Raw genomic sequence first — 23,852 nt, 5'->3', positions numbered from 1 at the left:
ATGGTGGACTGTCCTGACGGTCACCTGTGCTGATGGTGACCAAACAGGAAATGAAATTCAAAAGTTCCCAGGGCTTTTCCTGCCCACCTGGCTAGTGCATCGGCGTTGAGAGTGTTGTCCAGAGCGGTCACAAGGGAGCATTCTGGGATAGCTCCCGGAGACCAATAACGTTGAATTGCATCCACAATACCTTTAACCCGGGATATTTAGGAATGGCAGTATTGCAGATCAGCAAACCCCACACCACCAGGTCCTGGTCTGGCCTGCAGTTACATACTCAAGGCCAGGAAAGTCAGCGCTAGACTGGGTTCCAAATGTCTGGTTTTAACAGCACCCTAAGATCCCCTTCTTGACTCTGGATTTCCTACCTAGACAGCGTCCATTGTAAGGTCAGGATATATCTTGCACCATTCATATGCCCTTTCATAATTTGTTGCATCAACAAACAGCATTCATAAAATCAGAATGTCAAGCTCTCCTGCAGGTGCTCAGGAGAGACTGCTAGGTAACAGGGCACAATTTGGTTCTGAGTTCTATACTTAGATTTTACCAACCAGTTATCCAGCATAAATTCCTCAGGCACTATAATAGCTTTAAGATGGAGTCATAGACAATCCTCTTGAGTACTCCAATCTGTCTTGCTACCCTTATAGGCTTGCCTTGGTGATAGACAGTTCCTTACACCAAAGATCACAGCAATATTCAGGTTACTCCTAGTCCCAGAGGATCAGTCACTTACTCCAGGTCAATCGCACCTTAGATCTCACACCAAAGACAATGCTTGTAGTCAATCCTATAATAAACTATCTAAAGATTTATTATATAGGAAAAGGAAACAAGATGGTTATTGACAAGGTTAAAGCAGGTAAACATATATACACACAAATGAGTCCCTGTGACACAGTTGGGACTCACCACCGCAGCGCCTCCTACTGGTTGTCTCCGGGAATTAGCTCAGTCCAGTGGAGCACCCTCTCCTGGTGGTGTCACCGTTGTCTCGCCCTTGGTTGGTGTCTGAGCCCACGTCGCTCTCCAGCTCGCAGTGTCCTCTTCAGGACCACTGCCCTCCAGCAGTGCCCCTTAGTCCATCCACACCCCCTTCCGGGGGGGAGGTTTGATCAGCAGTTTTCCTACGTCCCAGCCACCTTGTCCAACCACACCCCCAAAGTCTAATCCTGCCTGTCAGGGATCTGGCATAGTCTGTGATGGCCACCCCCCATGGCCGTCTACTCTGGGTCCTGGCCCAGAAACCCTCTGGCAGCAGCCTTGCTGTCCTCCTTCTCTCCCCTCATCTGTCCACTTCCCTGGGCCACTTCCCCTACCACTCCTTGCACCCGCTAGGCCCTTCCCTTCAGGGCCTGCAGCCTGGCAGGCTTCGGGCTAGAGCTCCCTTCTGCTCCCCAAGCCCAGCAGCATTGTGCTGTCCACGGTGCTAGTCTCCCCACTTTAGAGACAGACCTTCCCCTGTCAAAGGTCTGGGACAGACTGACTGCTCCCTTCCTGGGCAGCCTTTATATAGGGCCAAGCTGAGCCCTGATTGGCTGTCTCCAATCTTGGCTCCGATTGGCCCCCCTCTAAGCCCTTTTCTTATTGGCTGTCAGACTGCGCAGGCCCACTGGCCTGCCGCAGCCCACACTCTCAAGGAGTGGGGCAGCTGCCCCACTGCAGTCCCAATCTTAAATTTCAAAAAATAATAAAAGTTTCTATGATAGGCAAGCTCTATATGTCCTTTAGGGCTAATCCAGGCTAAACAATGGGGATCTTTTGCTTATGCTTAGTAATCCTTGCCCCTCAGAGACCAAGCAGTATAAAGATACAGTTCCTCTTTCTTATTCCTTCTCCTCGTCTGCTTCGAACTGCAAACTCATAGATGGGAGGAATTCACTTGCAGGTCCCCTCTTCATGGGGCAGCGGGGACAGCAATCAACAAAGTCTTTTGTCCTTTTTGATGTTCCACAAAAGTTCGTCTGGAGTAGATAGGCCTTCCTTGTGGGATAGGACATAACACTTTCTGCTGGAGACCAGCATTTCATACTAGTTAATGTCTCTCTCCTGTCTGGAGATTTACACAGTTAGAGAGGCTTACAATGCAAATGCTCAAATATTGCCTTACAATATGGGATGCAGATGTTATAAGTGAGATTAATGCATGCAGCAATTTACAAGCATTCAATAAAGTCTAAACACTAAGCACATTTATATAACTCTAATACCTATTTTAACAATACTAACATAGGTGCCCCAGAATTTGTCCGTACTTGTCAGTATTCAAGTGAGGCATGGGGACCTTGGCAGGAGCTGGCCTCTGGTTTGCCAGCATCATACAGAACACAAACTCCAAATGAATCTACACACTATACAATATGGAACTATGAGTAAACAAAATTATAATTTATTTAAATGGCCTGTCAGCAGCTAGAATTTCCCTTTTTCTCCTATAGTGTAAAGCAATGAGTTCCATCCCTCTAAACCCATCTCTGGGGTTTTCACCACTCTTATTATGGATACTAATAATTCTTTTATTATGGATCAGATAGAAAGAGGCAGTGTGGTGCAGTTGATAGGACACTAAAGTCAAACTTGGGAAGCCTAGGTATTATTCCTGCCTTTCCCACTGACCTCCTTTATGTTGGACAAGTCACTTCACTTCTCTCGGCCTCGGTTTTCTTCCTACCATTTGTCTATCTAATCTATTTAGATTGTAAACTCTTCAGAGCAGGGATTATATCTTCCCATATATATGTAAAGTCCCTAGCACAATGGGGCCCCAGGCTTGGTTGGGGCAATTAACTAATAAAAAATAAACACAATAATAGTAAATCCCAGTGTGATGGGACTTTTACTTTGGTAACAACTAAAGGACTGATCGCAATCCGTGGGGGTCAGGGGCGGCTCTAGGAATTTTGCCGCCCCAAGCACGGCAGGCAGGCTGCCTCCGGCGGCTTGCCTGCGTAGGGTCCGCTGGTCCCGCAGCTTTGGCGGACCTCCCGCCTGCGGAGGTCCACCGAAGCTGCAGGACCAGTGGACCCTCCGCAGGCAAGCCGCCGGAGGCAGCCTGTCTGCCGCCCTCGCAGCGCCACGGCTTGCCGCCCCAAGCACGCGCTTGGCGTGCTGGGGCCTGGAGCCGCCCCTGGTGGGGGTAGAGGGCACTCAGCTCGTCACAGGATTATGCTCTACATCAAGACTGCTGGATTTGGCTCTACACATGTGTATTCTTCATATTAATCATTCTACATGCAGTTTACAAAGTACAATGACAGTTAGAGTAAAAAAAGCATCTGTAGCTATAAACCAAGACAAGATACATGTGGTGCTTCCTAAGAGACAGAAAAGAGACACTTACAGTCTAGAAGATATAGCTAAGGCATTGCTTCAAGTGAGAATTTTAAAAACTCAAAATATTTTGTGTTTATTTTAGAGTCCCATCTCTGCCATTAAAATGACCATGCAGAAGGTTCCTGTCATAACATTATAATCTCCTCTCTATCTTGTTACAATGTTTGATCTTGCTTGTATAGTTGAGACCAAACGTCATTATAACATGAGCAGGGGGGCAATCATGTCATAGCATGATCACTCAACAAAGTAGCTGTCACAATATACAGGGTTCCAGATTTTGAAAAGGAATAATAAAAGGGTTTAAAATTTTAAGTGCTACCAACTTTTTTATTAATTAAGAGGCTGCAATTGTTATCTGACAAGTGCCTTCAAATAAAGAAGGTATCTGTTCTAGCATTTCCCCCTAAAATCTGCGACCAGTGGTGGTAGCTTTGGTGGTAGCAATGATGGGGGCAATACTGGTGTATGTAGTCCACTGGCATTTTAACCACCATGTTAGCTAGACATGCTCCTAGTGTTTAGATTGCCAGTGGCTGGTTGAGGCCTATCTATACTAGCATCCCCACTGTTGTTACTATGGGTGTAGCTGCATCCGTGATAGTTGTGGTGGGAAATTTTAGGAGGGGGGAATGGGTAGTGTAGAAAAGGTCAAAGAGACAGAGCCCAATTCCCGCCTCACTCTGACTGGCGTCAATCCACCAAAGCCAGTGTAAAAGAGAAGAGAATCCTTTCCACAAGGTCTAGTTTATAATATGTATTTTTATTCTGCCTCCAAAATCTCCATGACTTTTAAAAATCATTTTTGCTTTGCTAGCATCTCAGTAGGAGTTTAAGAAGTCAGTCGCAGGCAGTTGTACTTTCTACTCTCTCTCAAAAGGGGATAAAGCTTTCAAGCTATTTGAATAAACTGTGATTACATCTTCATTTGTCCGTAATGGGATTACCACGCTGATAAAAGAGACCTCAGACAAACATACATGTTTAAGATTGGTGTAAATTACCCAAGAGAGTCAGGAAAATCCTTTGGGCTATTTAGGACACAACCTCCCTTCTTTGAAAGCTGGCCTGCAGGCAAGATCCTTGAAAAGCCTGGATCAGCTGACCACTCCCTGCTGTGGGTTGTTGCTGTTTTCCTGTGCACATGCTCAGTGAACTGGAAAATACAATTATACACAACCAAGAGAACAGTTAGGGTTTTTTTTTACTATGGCTAACAAGCTGAGGATTTTTCAGCTAATTGATTTTATCTCTGGAGGAGGACGATGTCGCAAATCTGAAGTAGCTAATAATGATTAAGAGAGATAAAGGCAGTTTTAGAAAAATATAAGAGCTGTTGTTGCTAAATGCCAATGGACTGCATGGTGCGATAATCTTTTTAACATGGCGACTCATCCCACATACGAAATGTTTTCCATGTGCAAAGAGCCATTTGTGAAAGGGAACAAATGGTGAAGTCTGAAAGCAAGCAGGGAAGATAGAAGTGAGAAATGAAACACAAATTCAAATCCTGTTAATGCTAAAGAAAAAGAAGGAAAGATTTGAAAATCATGCTTTGAATGTTTATAATGAATGGGATATTACAATACATCATGATCACTCAGAAGGGCTCCAAACCTCTACAGAGAATTAGCATAGGGATTAGTTAACCCTGCAGTAGTCTCCTACTTTATGAAGTCCCGATGCTGCAACCTGTACACTTGTTGAGTAGAACTTATGCCCCATGACATTAAGAGACTGCTTGTGGGACTCAGTCCTACCCGTTATATGTGTAAGTTGCAGAACTGGGTCCTAAATGCTTATATTGGAAATTGAGAACTGTCTTTGGAGTCAGTGAGTCAAATTCTCTGCTGGCATTTACTCCACTGAAGTCAATGGAATTATGCCAGCAGAGTATTTTGCCAACAGCTTCATATGAGGCAGCAGGACAATGCATGTTTGCATGCCTATTTCAGTCAACTATTACATATGACCAATAGCCCTAAGAAGTTCATTAACAGTTTGTCTGTAGTTGAGCTGGTCAAAAATTTTCCAATGGAAGTTTTCCAGAAAATGCTGATTTGACTAAATCAAAACATTCTGTCAAAATTGTCTATGGGAAATAAAACATTTGGTTTCGAATTTATTATTTTAACTTTTATTACATAGTTTATAATAATAATAATAATACCATAGTCAAACGTTTAAACTTTTTTACCTAATTGAAATGAAATATTTAGATAAGGTCAAAACAAAACATTTTTGGAAGGTTTGATTTCACGAAAAATCCTGAGATTTGAACAATTAGGGCAATATATTGCCAGTTAGAGTAGGCAAAATTCCTTCCTGACTGGCGTGGTGCAAAGCCTACCTCTGGCTCTGCTAGTGCATGGGAGACCGGGGTCAAGGCCCTGTCTCCTCCATGCCCTCCTTAAGGTTATACATGCTCCTAGATGTACAGCCCTTCTACTCCCTTTAGTGCTCAGAAACCAATTGTGTCTGGTTCTTATATGATTAACACCAAGAATGGGAGTTCTCCCGGCATGACTCCCAGTGCCCTCCATGCCCTATTTATTTCTGGCCTTTAATTTGGGTAATTTGTTTGTGTTTACAATAAGCTACAAACTGTTTAATCACAGAATTATAAAAATGTAGGGCTAAAAGAGATCCCTTCTTGTTCATTCGCTGCACTGAGACTGGACCAAATAAACCTAGAATCAAGACCATCCCCGACAGGTGTTTGTCCAACCTGTCCTTAAAAACATCCAATGACAGAGATTCTACAACCTTCCTTGGAAACCTATTCCAGAACTTAACTTCCTTTATAGTTAGAAAGTTTTAACCAAGCACTTGTCCCAATTGTGCTCTTAAATGCACATGGAACCTACAGTGCTGTGCACAACTAAAGGCAGATTTTGGCTTTATAATGAAAATACACTGACATGTATATCAAACAGGTTAAAAAGGCTAACGGTATATATAGCCTGAGGGTCATAATCTATTTTAAATTGTTTTTCAAATCCCTCTCTGATGTTACTGAGCCACTTTTAATGGGATCAGCAAATGGCCCTTAAAAAGTACATTTGTGAATGTGTCCCATAAAGGGTCTACGTTTCAGAGAAATAGAATGATTGATATTATGGCAGCACCATTAGACCCTAATCAGGACCAGCATATCTATTGTGCTAGAAACTGTACAAAAATAGAGGAAGACATTGCCTCAAAGATCGTAGAATCCATGAAAGACAAGATGCCACAAGTGGGTGTAACAAAACAATCAGGAGGAGTGGTGGAAGGGGAAGGATGGAAACAGTAATATGATCCTGCATTCATATAGACCAGGGGTTCTCAAACTGGGGATTGGGACCCCTCAAGGGGGGTCACGAGCTGTCAACCTCCACCCCAAATCCCGCTTCGCCTCCAGCATTTATAAAAGTGACAGTTAGAGCTACAGAGGCCATGGTTACCGAGATAACAGATGTGAGTGCCAGAAGGTGGCCTGAGGCTGTGAAGATCTCTCTGCCCATGACAGGAGATGGTTTACTTCCCAAAGCTTCCTTCTCCTTTATGTTGGTAGTTCTGGCTAGTGCTGGTCATGGACTGTAGGCATTAAATAATTAAACATTCAACTATGTGGTCAAAGGCCTCAATATTTTTCTCAGGCTATTCGGATAAATTCTGTCCAACCTTCATAACTCTATACAGCACTCTCAAAAAAGCCTGAGAGAGTAGACAAGCCACATGTCCTGATGGTCGAATCCAAGCTTTGTCACACTAGGGATGGGTATGAGTTCCAGAGCCAGGCACTAAGAGTGCTTTGCCACCCATTCCAGCCCATTTAAAACAGGAGAATGGTTTAATTCAATACAGTAGTTCTCAAATTCTTTTATGGTGTGTATCACTTCTTAACAGAGAGCCTTTTCCTGGGCCATCTTCCCTCCTACCCTGACAGCGTGGTCACTTTACTCCGATTCATAATGGCTACTTCCTCTCCTATTGGCAACTGGATAATATCCAAATACAGCTATTGCTTGGTTGGAAAGTATTTAATGTATTTTTAGCTGTATTTTAATGTGATAGTGCAGAGGCGGGGGGAAAGGAGGCAGCTCAACTAATTCCCCGTGGGTCTCAGTTCAGAAACCACTGCTGGAGTGCCTTAGCTTATCATAATTGTCATGATACCACATTAGAAGATACTATAGCTAAAATTAAATATATTTAGGGACTTAAATTTAGTCCTTAAAGGCACTTAAATAAGTGGCCTGAGTTTAAAAAGTGCCAAGCATTTGCGATTCCCAATAGGAGCTGCTGGATGCTCCGCACTTATTCCTACCCTAATTAAATGACCTCATTTTAAAAGCACCTAAGGGAGTTTGGTGCACAAGCCCTGCTGATTTTCGGTGAGATTTTCAGCTCCTAATTCCCTTATGTGCTTTTGAAAATCCTACCCATAGGCATCTAAATAACCAAAAGTTAAGCTCCCATTTTTGAAATTGTTCTATGTTTATGTAGCTTCAACACAAATTGTATAGGGCTTTATAGGTCAAATGCAAACCTTAAGCATAATTCAGACATCAACTGTGAACGAGTGCAGATCACAAAGCACAGGTGTTCCATACTCTCTGTGTGAAACACTGCTTAACAAACAGCCAGCCAAATCCTGCAACAGCTGCAATTTCTGAATGATTTTCAAGAGTAGCACATCACAGTAATCCAGCCTCAAAGTGGCAAAGGCAAGGTTCACTATCAAGGACGGCATGCAAAAGGAGAGGTCGTAACCTCCTTGCCAAGTGCAAATGATAAAGAGCACTCTTGGGAACAGCTGCACACTGTGTATCCAAAAGCAGCAGGAAATCTAACAAGACCCGCAGGGAGTGAACCTGAATAGCAAACGGTGGAGGTATCCCTTCAATCAAGGGAGCAAATGTAATCTCTGCCTCTTCGTTTATTTGCTTCCCTCAATCTAAAGCATTTTTCAGTCTTATCTGGTTATGTACAAATCCCCACAACCTGCCTGTGGGGTAAGAATTACTATTCCCTGAACAGCTAAAACACAGGACCTGATTCTGATCTCACTTACACCTGTTTCCAATTACTTCTCATTTGGCACCTATTACCATAATATCTGAACACCTCACAATTTTTAGTGCATTTCTCCCCACAACACTCCTGTGTGGGGGGGTGAACTATCATCCCCATTTTACAAGTGGGGAACTGAGGCAGAGAAAGATTGAGTGACTTGTCAAGGTTACACCAGGAGTCTGTAGCAGAGCAAGGACTTGAACCCCAGATTCCCAAGTATCCTAGCCACTGGACCATCTTTCGTCTCTGTCTCCACTTCAGTGGAGTTATTCCTGAATTACACAGGTATAACTAAAAGAACAAAGAGTACTTGTGGCACCTTAGAGACTAACAAATTTATTTGGGCATAAGCTTTCATGGGCTAAAACTCACTTCATCAGATGTATGCTGTGGAAAATACAGTAGGAAGATATATATACACAGAGAACATGAAAAAATGGGTGTTGCCATACCAACTCTAACGATACAGACTAACACGGCTACCACTCTGAAACCTGACACATATAACTGAGAGCAGAATCAGAACCACTGTGATGGAAGAGATATGTCACAGTTGGCATTAAAGCCCTAGAGATGGAATCATGCTGCAGGAAGAGGAGGTCATTCCCTCACTCAAGCATTGTTACTAGAGAGATCGTATGTGTGGAAGGGAGGAGAAGCATAATGTGTAGAGAAACTCCAGAGGAGGCGTGATCACCTACAGCTGCTGCTCCACATATGGAATCCAACTGAGCATGTGCTCCCTCTAGCATAGCTCTGAAGAGATGATTTGGTGCACAGGGTGAGCAAGGACATGGCTGGGCCTTCACTCGACCCAGAAATGCCCCACTGAGTCACTGAGTGATGCCAAGCAGAGCTAGTTCAGTGTTCCCTGGAGCACAGGTGGGGCAGACTGCCAAATCATGGCTGTCTCCTGAACATAAGTCTTGTGGGTGGGAACTCCCATTTCCCAGCCATAATCTGGTCTTTTTTTCATTCAGTGTGAATTTCATTGGCTTATCTACTGAATTTGGTTTTGTGTGTGATTTATTTTTAAACGATACATGAAAGGACAGGCTGAGAAGTACAGCTGCATGGATCTCAAGAGTTTTAACCTAAAGGAATCTGTACAAGCTCCTCCTCCCCTCCGCCCCCCAGTTTCACTTTCTGTGGCTTCATACTCCTTGAATTTCACTTTGAGCTTCAGGTTTAAATGAGACCAAAACCTGGTCTTGTCAGTGTGCAAGTTAGCTGAAACCACTGAGTTTTGCTTCATTTTATAAGAAACCACAGGATCTGCGTGGTTTTCACCATGCATGAACTGACTCAGATTCACTGGAAACTCAACTCAACAATACTCAGAGCCAGACAAATTTCACCTGGTTTTGAAAAAATGGGTGTTGCCATACCAACTCTAACGATACAGACTAACACGGCTACCACTCTGAAACCTGACATGTATAACTGAGAGCAGAATCAGGACCACTTTGATGGAAGAGACATGTCACAGTTGGCATTAAAGCCCCAGAGATGGAATCATGCTGCGGGAAGAGGAGGTCATCCTCCTCTTCATATGAAGAGTTTTTCACAATTCAAGTGAAAACTTCAAATACTCTGACTCCAGCTAGTAGATTTAACCTTGGCCACCTGATGGTACTTGCAATAGCTTTGACCTTGGGCTTTTCAGGGTGGGAACTTTCCAACTAGAATTAGGCAGCACCATGTGGATGGGAAGATGGGAGCAGAGTTAAGTAGGGGTATTAACAGAGATTTCAGAATGAAGGAATGTAGTAAAATGCAAGAACCCAGTGTAGACCAGCCTTTGAGGAGAAGAGCAAACAAAGCAAAGCAGATCCAGCATAAGATACCTGAGTGCCAAACAAAAGAGACAATTAGGTGAATAGACTCAGATATCCTTGTGATGGACTGAAAATACAGACATAGGTTGATCTGACCGCTCTAGATAAAAATGCATAATTTGGTCTGTTAGTTTCTTTGTCCCCATGTCCTTTTAGGTGGCTATGAAGTTGTCTGCTTGTTTGAACTATTGCATTACTATTTTTTCTCTACTCTCTAAACATCAAGGTCAACCCACGGCCAAGCCTAGATGGCTGGTCTATAAGATGTAAATTTACTTTGGCTGGAAAGAATACTTGTGGCTGGGTCATGTGATATTGCCCTTTTCTTTTATTTGGAATCTTTGGGGATTAAAAGAGTAATGGCCTCGAAAACCCACACAATACTCTGCAAATTAGTCCTTCTGTCAGTCAGTCAATCTCTTCTCAAGCCCAATGTGGAAGGATGCTCTCTGAGAGTAAATGATTGTGAGAAAGACAGCAGTAGGGCAGCAGTTTATAACTCACTAGGGTGAGCCTACAAGGGAAAGCTTAACAGGATGAATCATTTTCATAACAGGATTAAAAGTTAGCTAATTTTTCTATGACCATTTTCTTCAGTTCACTTTATAATGGAACACACCATGAGACATTTCTGTTCTTATCAGTGTCATTAGTGACTTTAAATCCATTAATGCATCTCTGTATACACATGCCATATGTATATGACAGCATGAATGAGTTAAAATTATATACACATTATGTCTGAATATATGTATTTCTGGGTGAGTGTATTAAGGTTTATGGGAAGAAAGGCAGATCCAAATCCACAAACTGTTTATATGAGGACAAGCTGAACAACTGTGGTCAAATAAAGTATAAAGAAAATATCACAGCTAGAAATCATTTCTGAGAAATAAATCTTGGAATTGGAAGAAAGTTTAACTTTTAATGTTTTGGCTTTATAGAATAGCTCTATAATATGGAAAATTTCAACACAATAATAAAACTGCTTCTTCACAACAGGGATAGAATTTACTGATCTGCATCTTTTGGATTCAGATTGACTTTGTCTCTCCAAATATGTTTTCTCACCCTCATATGACTCTCTATTGTAAGTATTATGCCAGTGGAAGAAAAAAAACAGAACTTGAATCAGAGTTCAGATTATGGATACTGAGTAATGGTAATTAAACCTCTCTAGACTCAGTTACTTCCAGCTGCGAAAAAAAGTTTCAAGTGTCAGTCAAACCTTTTGTAATTGTCTACAGAAATAATGACAAAAGCCCAAACTTTCAAACTTGGGTGACTAAAGTTAAATGGCTAAATATGGATTAGGAATCTAATCAGATGCTGAGCATTGACTTCACAGATTTGTCCCCAGGTTTTGGAAGAAAGAAATCATCCCCCAAATCCCTAGCTACTAGTCATAGCTAGCCAGCCACAACAGCTACAAAAATTGTTCAATAATATCCATCAATACACATGGAGCTCTCCTCCATTATAATACTTTCCCTTGAAAACAAACTCCTAGCCTGCTACCATACCACTGCTTCAGGAGGGAAGAAGAAGTAATGATGGGTGAACTTCCAAAGATCTAGGGCCAAAATTGTGGTTTCTGTATGCCCTGGAAGTGTGATATAATATGTGAATCGTGCCAACTGGTTTGTTTCCAAGATAGATCTTCTCAAATCATATTCTGTGCAGGAATTGAGTATGATGCCATGATCCTAGCAAACTGCTGCTAGGTCTTTCTCCCATTTCAGAAGTTACATTTTGTACTAATGCACAATAGAAAGGAAACAGCAGTGTTTCTGATCTGGCTATAGCTGTAGAAACATGTTAGGTGTAAGGGGCTGGGGTGGTCCTTCCACTGGCATCACTGAGTTTCTATCTGATTGTCAGTGAACTGAAGCAGGCAACATTGATACACTATTTCTGTCACTGGGCAGAGTCAGTCTTCAGTTAATCAGGACCACACATGGCACTGAAATAAAATACCAGAGTCTCTATCGCCTTGGAATGAAAGACTATCTTTGTCTCCTGGCAGGAGCTCTCATCATCTGTAGCTAGGTTCTTGTGTTTGGAAAAAAGAAAAGCCACAGATTGGGCAGGGTAGAGAAAAAGATTGCCACTCATCACACCCATTTCCTGCATGTCAGCACCATTGTTCTACCTGCACATAATCAGTTAATTCAGTAGTGACTCATTTGTACATGCTGATTTACATATCATAGAATCATAGACTATCAGGGTTGGAAGGGACCTCAGGAGGTCCAACCCCCTGCTCGAAGCAGAACCAACCCCAACTAAATATGTGGCCGTAGAGCTGGCATGACTTTGAGTTCCACACTGGTCTAGCTGGATGTCACCAAAGCCCAAAATACAAGTTCCTTGGACACAGTTGGAGAGACTTTTCCTAATCTCACGGATTTTTGGTAAGCAGTTGTTCTATGAAAGCCTTTAAAAATACCAGGGCCATGCCATAGGAACTTCAGTGCATCGCTGGTTACATCTCACAATGGCCTCTGCCCTATTCTGCGTACTTATGATTGTGCTAATGATATTTCAAGCAGGAATATGTCTTTCCCAATCAGTTACACGTTCATGAACAGTTAATAAATGATCCCATAGAGACCTGTCAACTAAATAACGTGTAACTACATAAAAACAAAATTATTTTAAAGAAAAAGTTAAATGAAAATCTCCTGGGAAAATCACCAGCTGATAATACATCGGAATCCAAATCCCACTTTGAGTCAGAGATGTAAATTCATCTGTTGAAGCAGCTGAGATTTCCTAATGGAAAGTGCTCGGGCAAAATGAGTATCATGTGTCACATAAGATACTGTGCCGCTGAAATGTAGCCTGTAAATATTGACCCTATATGAAATAAAGTGTATTTTGAAATGCAAAGCGGGTGAGCCATGAGGCTGTGCAAGGCTATGTTATGTTGTACCATGTAAAATCATGTCTATCAGAGTAAAATGCCATTTGACATTCTAAGCAAAGGTAACAAAGTGGTATTTGGAACAAAAATAGGAAACAAATTTATCTCTCCTATTACTCAAATTGCCTTGGGGTTAACAGGCATACCTTTTTTGTCACTAATTACTTTAGACAGTTTAGCACATCTCCAGCTGTAATATTATAATGGGTAAGTCATTGATCTAGCCAGCAGAGAAAGAGATTAAACTATATAACACCTGCTACTTATTAACAGCTGGAATTTTACCAACATAATAATCCTTATTTGCAGTGTTGTAGCCGTGTTGGTCCCAGACTTGTGGAACAAAACTAAAATCCTAGTCTCTCTTTTCTACACATGGGGAAATGGGAGAAATGAGGAAACATATTGGAAACTTACATTTTACACTGAGTGTATATTATAACCACACACACAACTACATTAAATGAACATTATTAAAGTCACAAAATCAAGTTTTCAAAAGTTAGGAAACACCAGAATTAAAGTTGCCTGTAAAACCTTAATTTGGCCCTTTTGCGCACATGCATTATGATACAGCCTTTAATTACATGATCATTTATTATTTTTTCCACAGGACCCCTGCCTCATTTAATGCATAAAACAGACGGTGTTCACTTAATGAGCAGCTATTAAATATTTTGTTTTCTCTTCATTGTTCAGTGAGTGGCCCCAGTCCTTATTTATTCTGCATTATTCAACCCCTGGCCTGTAGAGGGTATTATCATCTTCCTCATAGGCTTTTCTGTGGTGTTCATCACTACAGTGTCTAAATGCTTCACAAACATCCATTTATTTTCACAATCCTCCCATGAAATGAGAGGGTATTATCCCCATTTTACAGATGGGGAACTGAGGCACAGAGAGATCAAGGCAAACCAAAAGTCCACTAATTTTGGGTGCCTGACTTTTCAGAGTATGTAGCATTATATAGCTCTTCACATGTTCAAATCACAGCTCCCATTGACTTCACCTGAGACTGAGAGTGCTCAGCACTTTCAAATCAGCTCCAGCATCTCGTCAGGCACCTACAAAATGAGAAACACACAATTAATGATAACCCAGCAATCTTAATTTTGGCTTTTCCTAACTTTTGGGTGCTTGACTTTGCAACCTTAATAATGCTCTTTTAACATAGACACAAAACTAATTTTTAATTTTTAAAAAGCAAATTAAAAAAAACAGCAATTCCAGTATTATGTGGTGTATTATTGACACCCCTATGGCTCATCAACAAAGTTGAAACCTTTAGCTCCACCATACTCTCTTAGGGACTGCCTAAGATGAGGAGAATGGGCATGGGCTGAGAAGCCAGGGGTGGGGAAAGAGGTCAGACTGGGACAGGGATTGGAGGGGAAGGCACAGGGGCAGAAAAGTCTGTTCCCATGAAAGCTAACATTTGTCCAGAGCCTGGAATGGAATTCAAGATTCTTGAGTCTCACTATTCCACTGCTGTTATCAGCAAAGTGTCTCATCCCCCTGTAGCACTGGTCCATATAAAGGATGGCAACCTACTATTGCTATCAGTTACTCCATTAGCTCAAGAGGCAGCTGGGCCAGGAGGTCCCATTTCCACGAAGAGGCAACAGACAAAGAAGTGCCCAAGAAGTGTGCCTGGGAGGACCAGGGGAGAGACAGTGCTCCAGCTTACTGGAAGTCTAAGAGCACATGGGCTCAGTGATAGGACCCAAACACAGTAGCTGAGTGTCCAGCTGCAGGAGCTCTACCAGGACTGTGCCACCTGCATTCCATTCCTGGCTTTGTCACTGGCTTAGTGTGTGATCATGAGAAAGTCATTTCAGTTTTCCATTCCTCCATTTCCCCATTTGTAAAAGAGAGCTAACACTATTTTACCCATCTTTGTAAAGTGCTTTGAGATTTATGCCTGGACATTTCTAGACATATACCAAGTATTATTCTAACTAGCCCTGCACAAAGAGGTGCCTCTTAATTGGACCCTTTACAGGCACTAAGGGTCAGATCTTGGGCATGCAAGGCCCATGATGTTATATTTGTGCTCTACAAGAGATCCAGGAAGCCCAGGGGACTCCACAATCCACCATTCACAGTAGAAGAGAAGTCCTTTGTAACTACCTATTGCAAAGGCAATTGTGAGCAGACCGGGGCACAGCAGGGGTATGAGAAGTGGATTCATGCTCAGTGCAGATCTATGAGGCCATAAGCCCATGATCATTAAGGGGAGGGGATGTGGGAACCAAACAGGAGGTGACATCCGTTCTCTTCCCTATACAGACAGGATTTGCCCTTAAGTTGGACAGTGCAAGTCTGTTACAGAACAACAAATAGGACATAGTCTCTTCAATGCACAGGTCTCTTTAATGCCAGTTCAGTGCCTTAGCCTCAAGAACATCCTTCCTTCGCAGGAAGGAGGGGTCAGGAATGAAAAGATCTATTAGAGGAGACCATTTTCTTTCTTTCATGCTCCCTTTTTAAAGTTGTTTTTCAATATTGCACAGGGATTGGTTCAGGAGAGCAGCAGGGACAGATTTTGACTAGAACTCAACTAATCCAACAATGTTCAATATACAAAACTATGTAGCAAATAATGTTAATATTCAACCTATTCAGAAGAACCCATTTCTTATCATTGTGATATTTTGGGGGCAGATGTCTGCGCTCTAAATATTCACCATGTTCTGGTCCAAACTGACATTATCACAGACACTAGACCGAAACACTTGAGACATGATGCCATGTAACACTTAGTGATAAGACATAATACAACCTAAGAGTGGGGCCAAGGACAGCTGAAGTAGATGATAGGCTGACCTACCATCCATTTTCACAGACTAGTTGATGCCCCTCCTCAGCTAACATTTCTTGGACGGTGTGAGAAGTTTCTACAAATAGATCATGGCAGAGATGGATTACAGAAACACCAGCCTAATCTAACCCTTAAGGGCCACATTGTGGTCCCAGACTTATGTAGCCATGTAAGGAGTAAGAGCCTCCTCCAGATCACCTCTCCAGGCTTGAGGCGGACAGCAGGCCTCAGGGGACTGATCCTTCCTCTTTTCTCCGCAGATGGGCAAGGAGGAGCCAGAGCTGCAATTCCAACTCCTCCTCTCTCCCAAGTGTGCTGGCATGTGCAGGAGAGGGAAAGAAATAGATTGCTATTAGTAAGGCACAGTAACAGATTGCAAGGTACCCTGCCCCATTCTCCCTGAGAACAAGGTGGGGAGCAGGGTGTGACAGACAATTTTTTGGAATATCCTAAATAAACTTTATTGAATTAGTTTAAGCCATTGGGGTCTGTTGTATTAAAAATGTAATTGTGCACGTGTTGTGGAATTGTATGGATTTTCATGGCAAGGGTAAACAGAAGAACAGCAAGAAGTGATTAGGCAAATTCACTCAAGTTGTGACATCCCCCAGAGAAGCCCCACCCCAGAAAGGTGCACATATACTAGTTCAAACTGGATTCTCCAGGGACCAACAGTCAAAGGCAGAGTTTTTGGATAAACAACCTGGTTTTAAACTGACTCTTGGCCTTCTCCCTGATCCAGCAAATTGACAAGACGCCCCCCCTCTCTCCAGTCCATGGATGGCCCCAAACCTCAGGGTAGGACTAGAAGGACTGGGCCTAGTGAGGCCTTATAAAACTGGTTGCTTGTTCTGAGCTGAAGCTGTGATGCCTCAGCTTCAAAAAAAGCCCCATGGATGGAGTGTTGAAGGACTTCCCTTGCTAGAGCCCATGTTAGGGGTGGGGTGTCCTCTGGTAAGCGTATTAGCATGTGAGTAAATTCCTTTATTGTTTTTCATGTTTTCTCTGCAGTGTTATTAAGAATAAAGTAAGCTTGCATTGAAAGTGCTGTGTAGTACCTTATAACTGTAGCAATTACACCTGTTAACTATCTAAAAAACAAAACAAAAAACAAGCAGGTGTCTTTGGGCAACCTGTCTAGTACTGGAAATAACACACTGAAGACAAGGAACTGTGCACCTGGAAATACCCCAGTCATATGGGAAAAAGCACGAGTCTCCACTCAAAAAAGCAACAGCTAAGAAGCTAAAAGCCTGAAAATAAGTGCCCTTGCTAAACCACTGAGGAAAGTACAGGTGCAGTTGACCTTATGTGTCAAAATTACTTCCCTAGCCTTCACCTGGGGTAGAAAAGCTATACATTTCCCTTTGCATAGTCTAGCCTGTAATATGTCTCTGGCTGAGAGTTCACCTGTAAAGCAGGCAGCATGCTAGCACTGGGATATCAATTCAGTTCTCAGCTGCTTTGATCACTAGCTAATTTAGGGCCCAAATCAAAGCCTTGCTCTGGCAAGTAGCTCTTACTGTGCAGAATAGAGACTACTTGCATGGAGCTAGACTGTGAGAGAACCATAGCCCTGAGTAGGGCTGCACCTTAGGTGATACCACCTTTCCCCATACTCCCTGGCATGCTGGGGGTAGCTAGTGGACTCCCCCTGTGGGGCTTCCTTCTCCAGCACAAGTCAGCTGCACAATGCATGAGGAAAGGACACAGTCAAGGTGTTCTTCCTGACAGCTTTGTAGAGAATTTGCAACCTGGAGCTGAATGGAGGGAACATTCCTTGTGCTCACCTATCACTTGTGTGGGGTATATAGTGTGTGTGGGAGAAAGACTCCTTGGACATCCCCCTGCACATTCGTGCCAGGTCCAGGGATGTGAATCCATGATCAGTAAGAGTTTCCAGGATTGGGACCTTACCATCTTACTTCTACTTACTACAAAAATATACTTGCTTGGTAAATGGTGTCTTGTTCGTGGAGGATGGTAGCTGCTTGATAAGATAAAACAATTTATCTGTCATTGGGAATATGGAGAAATCTATCTGGAAACTCTCTCTCCATCCATTTCATTTCATTATATTTATATACAGCATTGTATTAAAATGCTGATCTGGTAGGAATAAAGTGTGGGTATCTCATCAATTCATAAATCCAAACCTAATAGTTTCTACCGTGAGAAAGCAATCCAAACTCAGCTACTAGAAACACAGTTCTGATGTAAATGGCACATTAAATACTCCAGAGATAATGAATGTGACAAGAGAACATAGTGCTTCCTGCAATTGAAACATTTGGATTTAAACCAGAAGGTTAAAATTACCTGTGCATGTAGCTCAAACATACACTCCAGTTTCAGTTTCAAGTTAACATGCATGCTTATTGCTATGGCAAAGGTTATATTGATACTAGAATGTATTCTGTTAAATGAGAACAGCAGCAACGGCAGAGGTATAGTTAGAAACCTACATGCTTGTCTTACAATTTCATACTTTGAACTAACATTTGGGTTATTAGCCTCACTCGTGCTGAGAATTTTTAAGAAAATCTAGAGGCCATATTTAAATTTATAGTGTGAGTGCCAATAAGTAAATAGCAGTTTTTGACCCTATAATTTGCCCTAGTAAGCTCTTACTAACAAAAGTAGTCCTTAAATAAATAAATAGACATAAATAAATAGAAGCTCGTGGTTTCAAATAGTTTTGTCTTCTGATCTGAATTTCTGTATCTCAATAGTCCATAACATGGACTGGTGCCTTTAGATATTTTAGAAATAAACAAATGACCATGTAAATGTATTTAAAATGTAGTTTACTGTGGATGCTCTCTAAAGTTTACTATCTTAAAAATTCACACCAAATATTTACCATAGGCCCAGTTCTGCCACTCTTACTCCTATTGAGTGGAACCATGTTTGATTTCAGGTTGGAACTATTTGTAGAGTAAGATACTAGAGGAGAGCAGAATCAGGCCCTATCTAAGCATATGGAGGCATGGCAATCACAGAGCACAATCCAGCAAAGACTTATGCACATGAGTAATTTCAAGCATGTGAGTGGTTCCAGGCTTGAAATTAAACATGTGTATTGCAGGATAAGGGCCATAGACCATTCATTTAACTTCTATATACTCCTATACTCATATAACCTATTTCCTCCTATAGTCATATAACCTATATACTCCTATGCTCATATACTCCTATATAGTGAAAAGGATCATTTTGTTCCAGTAAGTAGACCACTCCCTCCAACAAACAAACAACCACCTCAACTTTTTTCCAGCTTTCTAAATATAGATATATAATTGCTTGGAGCTGTTATATTTGGTGATGCAAAGAACACACATCTGCAAACATTAAAACATGGGAGTCTAATGGGCCAATGAAAGTTTTTTTAAAAAAATCCCAAGTGCTTTTTCATTTTTAAAAAGTTAACATGTAAAGAAAAGGAAACTTGCACATTAAATATACAGTAAAAGAACAACATTTTAAGGAATCAATAAACTCACAGAATAAGTGTAAGGCCCATTCCTGCTATTTGTACTTGGGCAAAACGCCATTAAATTTCTCAACTTTAAAAGGAGTTTTGCAGGATCAGGTCCTAATTCAGGGTCAAAACCTCATCCTGAATTCACCCAGTTATTCCTAGGTAATGCATTTTATATACTCTTTCAGGGGGCTGTAATATAGTAGATGATTTTATGTAACATATGAGCTGCAACATTGAAACACAACAGGGTGAGCTAAGGACAGCGTTTCAGTTTTAATTTCCTGGCTTCTATGGGTCTGACAATATTCTAACAGCTTTTTTCATATGTGAGTAGACCACAGTACTGTGTTCAAAGCCAAGAAAACTGTTTATTATCTTTTTTTATTTAAATAGACAAGGTTTCTACATGCAATGTTATTGATTGTAAAGAGTCTTGAGTTATGTGCTAAGAGTAGAAATGCCAGCTTAGATCTGTGAGTTTAACTTTCAGTAGGTATCAGAATAGACTTTTTGTTGTAAAGTACCTTGGCTTCTTGACTCCCAGCTGTAACAAATCTTTGTTTCTTTCTCTTCCTTGATAAAAAGGAGATTATCTACTGTAGAGCACCTATTATTTTACCTTTTCATCCACTGTAAACCCTGTTTTCATGCTTGTTGTCTCTTTCTATGCCGTAGTAGCTTGTGCTAAATACTGACCTTTACTTTGTTGCCAAAGTAAAAGTAGACCATTTTACAACTTCAAAGAACAAGCCTAGTCAGCACAGGACTTATCAACTTTTAAAAGCCAGCTGGCATGAATGCTTACCTGTCTACAGTAACATCTGATTCCCTCTGAACTGCAGCTTGGATATCCCGCCATCGAAATGCAGTCATTTCTAAGGACCCAATCCGGCCAAGGGAGAACACCCATTAACTTTACTGACACTCAGTGCCTTGCAGAATTGGGCGCAGAGTCAGTGACGTTTGATTAGATGGAAAAGGGGTTATCAATCTTTTACTTAAGCTATGTCTATACTTGGAACTAGGGGTGTGATTCCCAGCTCGTGCAGACATACTCACGCTAGCTCTCATCATGCTAGCATGCTAAAAATAGTAATGTTGCTGCAGTAGCACAGGCAGCTGTGAACCATGGCACAAGCTAGGCTCTCTGAGTATGGACTCCCAGGGTTCATATGAGTGTGTACTCGGGGCAGTTTGCCCATGCTGCCACTGCCCATGCTCCTGCAACTATGCTGCTATTTTTAGTGCACTAGCTCAGTGAGAGCTAGCGGGGGTATGTCTGCGCAAGCTGGGAATCACACCCCTAGCTTGTAGTGTAGAGGTAGCCTTACTGTCAAAGGGAACATAAACAATCTGAACTGAATTGTGAACCACTGACTGTAGTGGAGCTGCATGAGTGTACCTGAGGGCAGAATTTGGCTCTGTAAGGCAGAGGCTAGATGGCTGGTAGCAGATTCAAGCTATGATTATAGAGCGCACTTTGCCAGTGATAACAGACCATATATCTAGTGGCTTGTGACCTGTAAGGACATCACCTTAAAAGCCTTATTTAGATCTCAGGCTGAATCAGAGCTTGCGATAGCAAAATGGGATTCTTGTCAAAGGTGTGTCTGCCGCTTTCTGACCTTGAATCAGAATGGGATTTTTTTTAAAAAAAAAGCTTCTGCTTTGTATTAAAGTATAACTGAGTGTTCTATAATAATGTGTGAATCACTCTTTCCATGCTCTGTTTTATAAAATGTGTTTACATGGTGCAGGGGAAGTAAGTGACTGACACAGTCAAGTTCTGTGCAAGTTGAACTAGTGGAAGTTGTGAATCCAGCCCAGAGACAGGATTGTGGAATTCTGCTGACAGAATTCTGCACACTTAGAACCATAGGGTTAGAGGGCCCAAAAGTCCCTACCATCTGATTGACTGTTCAATGACCCATGTGAAATGAACTACCTCAGTCCAGTTCCTAGGGGATGCAGCCCAAGTTCTATTCTTCTTTCCACTGGTGGAGCTCCAGTGAGAATACATTTGGCTGCTTATCTGTTACAAAAAATCATAACTGACACTAATTAGCAGACTTGGAAGTCCCAGAACAGAGGCCAAGAGGCATGGAGATGGAACTATCCTCTCTCCCCCTTTACACTGAGATGTCTATGGCAGAGCAAGCCTGGAGTGGTATTAGTTTTCTCCCTGAGCTCCACAGGACTAGTTGTGTAGACGGCATGCTCTCCATCCTCCAATTTGCCTTGCCACTGCTCCCCAGGTCCATCTATTGCCTACCTTCCCCATACAGATCAACACATCTACAGAGTGCCTCCAACGGAGTCCAGGTATAAGGCAAGGGGGATGTTTCTATGCAGGCAGCTGAACACCCCTTTCCACATGAAAGTATGGTATGATCCTGCAGAGAGGATGCCTCTGTGCATTGATTTGGGTTATGAAGAGAGCCGGGGGAGACTGAGCCCATTACCAATAATATAAGTTCCCGTGTTGATCCCATTGAAGCAAACGCCAAATCTCCTATTCACTTAAATGGGACCAGGGATTAGCCCACCTTTTTACCTCTACCATATTGCATCCTTCATTCAAGGATTTCCGTTCACAGGACAGACTTTAATTAGCTAGGCCTTGCAGTACCCTCCTTACAGAGTCCCACCCTTGTTAAATACTACTGATTATGTTAACTTCCAGTCGTTATTGTTAAACATTACCAGCTACAACAGAAACATTTAGGAGCACACAGAGTAGGTCCACACTGCAGCTGCAAGTGGGCTTCCCAGCCCAGGTGCACAGATTCGTGCCAGCTCCACTCAAGCTACTGCACTAAAAATAGTAATGTGGATGTTGCAGCACTGGCGGTGGCTTGGGCTAGCCACCCAAGTCCAAGCCCACCCAACCCCCAGGGTCCAAACTCTGGTGGCTAGCTGGAGGAGCCATCACCCATGCTGCAGCACCAAACTCTGGTGGCTAGCTGGAGGAGCCATCACCCATGCTGCAGCACCCAATCTGCTACTTTAAGCGCACTCCCAGCTACAGCATAGATATACCCACAGCTATGAAACAAAATGTTCAAGACTTTACTATTTATACTCCTACGCCATCATGACTTATCAACTCTCCCTCGCAGCCACCAGAGGTTAGTTCTGGGATACTTATCTTTGCCCTGTGCTAGGATAGATGTCTCATGTCTGTATGGTCCGCCATTATATTCATTTTATTTCCATGAAATTCAAACTATAAAAGTTTCCCTGCTGCCTCCCCATAAAAGAAGCAGGAGACAAAGAAGAGTGGTCAGGCTGGGAAGTCAAAGCCCCTGTTTGGAGCCAGCATCATTTAACAATGATTACTTTTCAGCCCCTCATCCAGCAAAAATGATATGGCAATGGGTTAGGGTAAGAAAGTGATTACACTAACTCCCTTTCAAGCTGAGTACCAGTGCTGTGACTTGATATGGTTTTTATCAGAGGCTGAAATGCTGCATTACCAAGTAAGCAGTAAATTATGTCTAAAGCAATTATACTACCCCAAGTAGAGATCATGAGCAGAAAATGAATGGAGCTGGGGGTGGAGGGGGCAGACGCTGCTTATGCATTTTGATTAGATAGCTAGTTATCATCCTCTGAGAAAAGAACAGCCAGCAATTCATGAAGATAGTGTGCGCCACATTGACCATCATATCTTACAGTGTTGTATCTTTATTTTTAAAGGTGGGGTGAACAGAACAACACATTTATATTGAAAAGAGCTTATATTAGTGTTTCTACAGTTTGCAGCAAAGAGTATCAAAGTAAAATGATGCCTACAGTAAGGGCAGGTGAGCAGTTTATATTACACTATGTTATTATACACAAAGAGCTAAATGTAAGCTTCCAGCCTATTTTGCTCTCAGTTACACTTCTGTAAAGCCGGAGTAAGGCCAGTGACATCTTCAAAAGTGGGCTTGCTCCCAACTTATGGCAAATATTGGTATTATTAACCTCTTTAATGCTTTAAGATCTTGAACTGTACTTACATTTTACAACTAAAAGGTGTACGTTGGGTAGAAAATAGTAGTCTCATCATCAGTGGGTATGGCCTTGGGAGGAAGTCTGATATGAAAAGTCCCTGTATCATATGGGCCTGGTTACTCCCATACCTCAGACTGCACTGTATGACTGAAACAGACCGACTGGCCTGCAAATTCAGCCCTGATTGACATTCCTGCAATCCCAGAGAAGTCAATGTGCTTGGACAGATGTAACTGAGGGCAGAGTTTGGTTCCTTGAATATAGCTGTAAGCCTGTGTAGAAACTTATAGAACTGCACCTCCACCTCTTCAAGCAGGCATTTCAAATGCCATTTACAATAGTCTTTAGGTTCTATTCCACTCAATAAAACCTCTTTTCTGAACTTCA

Source organism: Mauremys reevesii, linkage group 5 (genome assembly GCF_016161935.1).
Source record: "Mauremys reevesii isolate NIE-2019 linkage group 5, ASM1616193v1, whole genome shotgun sequence".
Lineage (NCBI taxonomy): Eukaryota > Metazoa > Chordata > Testudines > Geoemydidae > Mauremys > Mauremys reevesii.
Note: the sequence above shows the minus strand (reverse complement) of the source record.